Below are 8,580 nucleotides of genomic sequence, written 5' to 3'. Positions count from 1 at the left end.
ATCTGCTTTATTACACTCTCCAGAGGAGGTTCAGTATTCCTCCCCTCCTCTCCCCCTTCCAACGAGCCCAGCTCAGCAGAGGAGGTTGAGTCCAAATGGGAAGTGGGATTTCATTAAAAGAAAAAAAAAAAAAATCTGGAGGAAGAAAGTGGAACCGGAGAGGAGTGAAAGAGCAGCAGCCTCGTGAGCCAAGGTTGCTACCGACTGCCTCCCCGTGTCTGTCCCCGCTCGGGGTTGCGGAGTGCCCCCACGGGGACCCGGGGCCGAAGGTGCTTTGGAGGCCCCCTGGGGGTCCCCTCGTTGCCCGTGCTGACGGGCCCCAGGCTCGGCAGGCCGTGCAGCCGCCCCCCGCTCGGGGCTGGGCGCTTTCCGAGGGCTCTGCGGCGTTCCGCCTGCCGCAGCCTGTGCGAGGGCTCCGAGCTGGCGCCCGGGGGTAACACATGTAGCTCCCCTGTCTCCCCGGCTAACTCGACAGCTGCTCGTAGCTCCAGTAATTAGACTGTCAGTGCTTGTTAGAGGAGAGGGAAACGCTCCTATGACAGATTCCACGAGTCCTCTGTTTTTTAAGATCTCGCGGAAATCACCAGAGCATTAATTGAGATCTCTTATTTCTCTGGAATCAGGAGGGAAGAAGTTCCCTCTGCTGCTCCGCACTCCAATCAGAGCCCTCTTCCGCCTCCCATGAAACGCAGTGAATTCACTCTCAGAGGCTCAGGAGAAGTTCTCTTCCTTCCCTGCCTACCCGGGAGGAAGACAGAGCTTCCTGGCCGTGTCAACTTACTTTTAAAATCTCCTCCTCGCATTGCTATATTTAACTTATCAAAGAACTCCATAGAAATGCAGCCCTTTCTCCATTAACTGAGCGGAGGAGTCGCGCCTCGACTATCCTTCCCCATCCGAGATAACGTTAATGCAGAGGACGCTCAGGGGAGGTTGTTCCCCTCCCGAACAAAAGCGCTGGAAGAACAAGCCGAGATGCTCCTACCCCCACCCGGCAGATGAGGCTCAGAGGAGGCGATTTCTTTTCCTCCCTACCGTACATTCCCCTTTCCCCCGCAATCATACAAGGTTAACTCAACAGAGGAGTCTCAATCCAAATGGCAACTGGGATTGCATTTAAAAAAAAAAAAAAAAAACTGAAGGGGGAGAAAAAAAAAATCAGAAATAGGGAAAGAAAAGAGAAAAAGCAGCAGGCTGATTACGAGGTGTCAAAACTGCCAGGAGCAAGAAGGTGATAGCAATCAGGGGTGAGAAGAGTGCGCCATTCGTGCGGGGCAGCTAATTATCCGTCTCATTTGAGAAGAGCAGCATTCGAGGCAGCAGCGTTCGCCTGCTGAACGGTGACAGATTGGCGCGGAGGAGAGGGGAGGTGTTAAAACAATGGAGCCGGGCTTGCGAGCGCTGCTGCATGCTAATCAGCCCGGCCTCCTTCCTTCCTTCCCTCCCTCCCTCCCTTCAGCCCTCCCTCCCTCCTTCTCTCCGCGATCCCTCCTTCCCGCCGGCCGCATGGCAAGCCCTGCGCGGCCAGGCCCCTCGGCAGCGGGCAGCGCCCAGCCGGCAGCGCGCTAAGCGGGGGGAGCCCCCCCGACGGGGCGGGCAGCGCCCGGGGGGACCCGGCGGGCTCCGGGGTAGCGGGGGTAGGCTTCACACCTCGTCCGCCGTGCCCGGGATTCCCGGAGCCCCCCGGCCCGCGTCCCCGCCAGGGGCAGAGGCGAGGAACGCTTCTTACAAGAGCTGTGCCGGCTCAGGCCGGCTCCCTGTCCCCGGCGGGCGGCGGCGCTTCCCAGCGGGGCTGCCCAGTAAGGAGCTGCAAGCCGGGCCAGGCCGCCAAGGTGCGGGCACTGCCGAGCTGCGCCAGCGCTGACGGGCTGCGGGGCCCCGCTGCCCTCCCAGCTCCGCGCAGGGACCGGGGTCCTGAGCGCTAACGCGCTGCAAGCAAACTCCGCGGCCTCTCCCGCGGCTGCCTCCCGGAGCTCTTGGCCTGGCGAGCCCGGACCCCGCACCTTCCGGCGTGCCCCCTGCGGCCGGGGAGGGGGGGGCGCCGTCCGCGCCCGGTGCGGCGGGGCTGCCGAGGGGGCTCCTGGCGCAGCCCCAGCCCCGGCCGGGCCGCCCCGGCCGGTCCCCGATCGGCGCGGCCAAGCCCAGCGCGGCGGCGACGGCAGCCCGGCGGCAGCCAGCGCTCGGCTCTGCCAGGGAGAAGCGGCGGAATGAGCGTTGGAATGTTTACTCTCCGATAGTTCTCAGTTTCCATTCCATCCTGCCCTGAAAGATTTCTGATTACTATACACTTCAAAATAGTATTTATTACAGATTTACATAATCTGTATGTTTTATGTTAAGGGAATAACACATTGATGCTGTACTACTGAAAGGAGTTAATCTAAACTATGTAGTGTCTGCTAGAAGAGTTCCAACTAAAACACATCCCTGTCTCCTGGCACTGGCAAGGCCCACGCCCAGAAGGCCACTGCCCGGCACGTTAGGTAAGCCGCCAGGTGAAGCCATTGCTCGCCTCCTGAACCTTCCCCGGGTTGTGGAACAGCACTCGGCAAAATTAAATCACGGCCGTCTCTGTGTAACTTCCCGTTTAATTTCACGAGTGTTATTTCCAATAGCATGTGCCTGGTTTGTGACAGGATTCCTGCGGGTAAGCAAAAACTGAAAGGGATGAAACTGTTTTGGGCCTGAGGTAAGCAGCACGATAACTCAGGTTAAATACTATTTAAATTAGATTCGAGCGTATGTGTGGTTAGGAGGTACTAATAACGTTTAAATTTTGTTATTCCGAGGCTGTCGTTGAATGTTCTTGATGAACTGTCCATGAGCATACAGATGGTGAGATTTTCATGCTTCTGTGGCATACTGACATCTCAGGCTGTAAAAATAAATTCCCAGATCGCTGTAGTACCTACGAAGTAGAAAAATCCAGTCCACCTTAATAGTCAACACCAGGGTGCTTCACGTTTAAGAGATTGTAACACCTGATACACAAGTTGGTGCAAATACGAATAGTGATTTAATGCATTTACACTATAAAGCAAAATTTAAGTTAAGCTTTGTGTCCTTTTTTAAGCAGATGATTTTTCCCCTATGTTTCTGAATTTAGCGTTATGAATGATGGAGATAAAAACTTGAATTTCTTTGCTATTATCTGTAAAGACTTTTTTTTTTTTTTAACTTTGTACATAAGGATGAAAGGGGGACTTTTCATTAGGTCAGGTTTACTTTTCCTGGCAAGACTGTTGCATTGTTTCTTGATTTCAGGTGATTTCACATCGTGGTAACACATAGTTATTTCTATTGTGATGATCTGTGCTGCACAGAAAAGGTATTTGCGTCAAAGACGAAGGCTGAGATATTTTCTCGAATATAAAGATGTTTTTTTTTCTTGCCTAAGAAGCCTTAGTGTGACTGAGCCGTGCGTCAGCCTGGGGGCCAGCACTGATACTGCTCAGGAGTAGCTGGGGCAGAGCACCCCTGTTGGTTAACGCCTGGCTGCGGACAAGGTGTTGTGCTTATTAGGATTTCTGCGCTGACCGAATTAAAAAATATAAATAGATATATATAGCAGGGTGATATGGTGAAAATGAGCTAAAAGAAAAACATTTCGCAGAGACAAGTATATACTTTCAAAAGGTTTAAAATATTCAATTGGTGAAAAAATAACTACTTATAAAAACGTGTGTATTTTCATTATGCTTAATTTGCCATTCAAAACAAGTTTTTCTTAATAAGCTCTATTGTTTCTATCTGTTTTGTGAAATGTAATACGTGTGAGACAGAAAGCAGACTCGGAATGTGAATGAGTCTTGTTTTCTCTTTCTCTCTTTCTTTCTATCGCTTTTAAAATACAACTTTACTCGTATTCAGAGAGCCTTAAGTCAATAAAAGGATTAATAGAAGTGGAGTGGCATGGCATTCCTGAGGTCATGATCTGAAAAGATGAAACGTGAAATCCTGTGTGCTAGTTTTTTCTATGTCTTATTTCTGTGTAGTATAAAAGTCTCCATAGGCAAAACACTCTATGGTTAATAGTTATGTTTTCGCTCTCAGCAGTGACACAAGCTTTGTCAGGTTTTCGCCGTTTGCACAGTTCATTAAAATACTTTATTAAATGACTCATTGTTTTAAAAAATCACCACACTATCACCCGAGTAAAAACATCTATATCCCCTCAATCCGGCAGTGTCAAAAAGTATAGTCTCTCAGGGCAAAAGGTTACGGAGCCTTCATAAAGGTTTCCCATCTGTCATCAAGTGCGACATCAAGCCCTCTAGGTGCCGTGAAAATGATTTTCTCCGGAATTCTCCAGCCCAAAGATGCCATCCTCTTAATTACAAGCATTGGAGATCAGGAACGCCACTGAATTCCCAGGAGATTCACAGAAGATATGCAAAAATAATCTCTTCTCCTGCTTTCCTGCCAGGGCTTCTGTACCTGCCCACCAGCTAGCCGGCTCATTTGCTAGGTAATGATGGGTGAAGGAAGGCAGCCCGGGCAGCGGCACCGCCACCCCTCCTGCCATTGCCGACACGCTGCCATGGGAAGCTTCTTCTTTATAATTGACCGTGAGCAAAGGAGTGACAAATAATGTCTTGTTTGGTTTTGTAGTGATTAACTGCCCTTCTCGCCGTCCCAAGGCTCCTAAGCGGGGCACCGGAGTGAAGGAGCCGCTGAGATGGCGAGCTGTGTGTGGCACCACATCTGCTTGCTACAGGTGCCCCGAGAAACCTCACAAAGTACTGCTAGGGTCAGTGTGCGTGAGAAAGGGTGTGCGTGCAGGCGGTGTGCGGAGCCGAGCCTTTGTGCGACAAGACCGTGCCTGCACAGCACAAAGTGAGTCTGCGGTCGGGCGAGAATCCTATCTCCAAATGTCCATTAGCACTTTTTCCAGAGGTGACAACCAGGTGAAAGGGCACCCGACCCACCAATTCATCAACAGCCGAGCGTTGGAGGGGTTTGCTGGGTTAAAGGGATTGCAGCAGTTGGAGGAGGAGGTCCAGAAGGTGAAGTGAGCGGGAGAAAAATATCCTTGCAGCCGGACGCGGGTGACCTCCCAGCACGGCACCAGCTCGGAGGAGCTGGCTGCGGCCAGACGGTGCGGCGCATACAGACCTGGGGACGGCAACGTCTGCAGAGGCTCCGCTAGTGTTGTCAATCCGAGCGGTGGAGACTGCATTTTTAATATGTGGAAACATGTACATAACTCTGGACATAAGGGTGGGGGCGTAAAAAAGCCACGTCCAAGCTCAATAGGAGCACTGGAGAGAAACCTCGGGCTCCATGCCATCCGAGATGTGAAAGCCCACGGAGGCTCAGCAGCCAAAATCGCATACACTGATTTTTTAATAGAGTTCTCATCCATGTGTCCATTTAACTGCAGTTGATACGGATCAAATAAGCTTGTTACTTTTAGATTCCCAGTTGCCTCAAGTGATACAAGACAGTAGCAACAGCAAGATCCCTAATTAAAACGGATTCATCTGATTTTCTTATTCAGGGAGTTTAGTGCCCCTAAGTATTCCAGGAATGATAAAACTCTTCCAGCGTCAGCCTGCCAGGTCTAGCCCTTCTTCTGCCCGCAGAATGGGAATAGCAGGTTTTCTTCTACCACTCAAACTTCCTTTCAGTCTTTCGTATCATTTCTCAAATTTCCTTCAGCACACTGCTCCCTGCATTTCTCCGAACTTTTAAATGCATATATATATACAATTTCATGTCTATATGCAAGAACACGCATATTCCAGGCAACATAAATCTGAGCGGAATATGTAGCTGGAAAGCAGTACAAGATAATATACCAGTTAGTCATGAAATAGCTTCATACGCTTTAACAAAGTTTTAAGAGTCGTCATTTTAGAATTTACTTCGTGTTATGATAGCTCGGCATTATAGGTCATGATTGCAACTGCAACTATTTGAAGATACATATGTAGTGATCTGTGAATGCCTCTTCTAAGAAGAGGACAAAATGCTGAATGCTTTGCAAATGATTCTAAAGTAAACTAAGTTTACATGCTTGTTGTGTTGTTTGACCGAGTGCAGCTCCTCGGTGAAACTTACTGACCTACAAGGGAAAGAGGCAATGATGACCCCGCTGCTGGATGCCTTATGCTCCCACGTTCTGGGCAATGCTCTGGCGTGGCGAGTGTGTACCCCTATAGACGGTGAAGTGTGAAAGAAGACCAACATGAATGTTATTAGCAGAGAGAATGTGGTCATGCATTCAAGTTCACAAGACCATGGTAACGTCAATGGGCGGAACTGCGGTAAGCATTTATAAGTTTGCCTGGCTTTTTATTCCATATAGAATACCAGGAATGCCAAGAAATGCCCAGCCGGCCCAAACACACCGCAGACACAAAAATAAAAGGCAATCCCTTCCGCTTTTTTCGAGCCCACCATACGGTAGAAAATGGATGCAAGACCTGGAACGTGATGAGAATCTCAGAAGTGCCAGACCTCTTATGGGTTTCAAGGGAATTGTGTGGCCAACAAATCCAGCTTCACTCTGGTTTTAGTCAGTTTATCAAAGAGAAGAGATGACTAGAATGGCAGAACAGCAATTACCCGGCTCTTTGCGTGAGGGTAACAAGACTACGAGGATGATAAGACTCCCACAGCATTTCTGAAGGTCTATATTTCCCACTGGGCCTAAGTGACTTTTCCATTATAGGGTGAAGAAAATGGCTATTATAAGAAAATGCCGGTGAGGAAAATGTTACTATATAACAGACCGTTTGCGTCTTTTGATAAAGAGTTTGTAGGAAAGAACACCAACTTGACTTACTGTCCTCAAAAACGGTTCCTTTCCCTTTTCCGTCCAATCATATATCAAGTAAGATTTTATTTATTTATTTATTTATTTATTTATTTATTTATTTATTTATTTATTTATTTTGAGATGAAGCTAAGAGGGTTTTAGCTTTTTTTAAAGAGAAGGTTCGTGGCACGTATATGGGGGCACCTTTGTGTTCGGAAGGGAAGTTTATTTCTTTAAAAATAAAACCTGTTCCTTGGACTCTTTAAGTAAGGCTAAAGGAGCACGTCCCTTTCTTTGTCTGCAGAATAAATGGCAGAAAGTTCGAATCTTCTCGCTTTCGCTTCCCAAAATAAATGCCTTGTTATGATTAGTTATGTGGTGCCCCTCAAAAAAAAAAAAAAAAAAAAAAAAAAAAGTAACACCTTCCAGGTCCAAGCCTCCACGAATTACAATTCAAAACGTTTTAGAAGAAACAGACTAATCGCAACCTCCTTGTTTAGAGTCGCAAATCTGCAGTGAAATACCGCTAAACTGGGTTCTTAAAGTTTATTCGGTGGCATTTTCTTCGGTTGCCTGCGTTCACTCTGCTGAGATGCTGTGAGCAATACCGCATCTCCCATAGGGACTCATGCCTGAGAGCACTGGTGATTAGTTGATCTGCCATGTATGGTATATCAGAGGATGGGATGTACACTGGACTGACTTTACCGTCTTATTTAAATGTGATGATTTTTCTCATTTGTTGCATTGTTTGTATTAATACGAATATCTTGTTATGTTTGTTTTGTCTCCTGGGAGCCAATAAAGCTGTGAAGTTTTTCTTTACACCAAATGCAGCTCTACGGGCGATCAATCAATGGGTAGTTTTTGGATAATCTGCGAGAGTGAGAAATCTAATAAAGCAAGCAACTAAAAAAGGAAAACAAAGTCTATTTTCTGTTAGGTTAGCTACGTCAGGAGTCAGGCTTTCCACCATACCTTTTAATACATTTAAACAGCCACATTTAACTACCAGGGCAACACCTCACTAAATTAACTTGCTGACATATAAAGGAAAAAGTTTAGACGTCGTGACCTTGGCAGCAACGTGGGTGACTTACTCTTACAATTAAATTTACTTCGACACTTGCATTTCCCCCACCTCCTCCTCCGCACTGGTGTATGAAAACATACTAAGGCGAAATATAGACCGATCGTCAAGTGAGAGAATAAAAAAGTGATTTTTTAAAAAATTACTATTGCTTTGGAATACCAGGTTTAATGTTAAGAAATAGGTAGACAAAGACTATATAGTGAGCTTCCAGGTCGCAACAAGGTCCATAGAAAATCGTGCCACTTAATTTCAAGGCAGCAGTTCTCTTATCACAACAAAATGAGTTATAAACAGATCAAAATAACAATCTGAATTATCTAGCATTAGTGGCTGAACTGAACAGCCCCAGATTACGTGATGAATTGTTAAATTGCAGTAGCATTGTTTTGGAATTGCTAATTAAAAAATAAGTAAACCCCCATGACTCTGGATATGACAACTGAAAATACCCACAAATTATTTAATAAATGAAGCGTCTAACAACTCTAACACTTCCTGCTCGCCTTGTTAATAAATGTAATTTGAGGTAGATTTAAAAAATCTCCCATCTAAACAGTGAATTCATTACGCGACGTTCAGATCTCCAGATGCCTATGGACTCCTCGGAATTAGGTGTTAAATAGACAAAAGTGAACCAAACTGCCTTTAAAAGCACAGCATGACCATGTAATTCTTTTTCCAGTTTGTGGTAAAAAATGATGAAACTTCTTTCCAAGTAGCTATC

Source organism: Netta rufina (genome assembly GCF_964035555.1).
Source record: "Netta rufina genome assembly, chromosome: 6".
Lineage (NCBI taxonomy): Eukaryota > Metazoa > Chordata > Aves > Anseriformes > Anatidae > Netta > Netta rufina.
The sequence above is the reverse complement of the archived record's forward strand: the minus strand, read 5'-3'. Positions refer to the sequence as shown.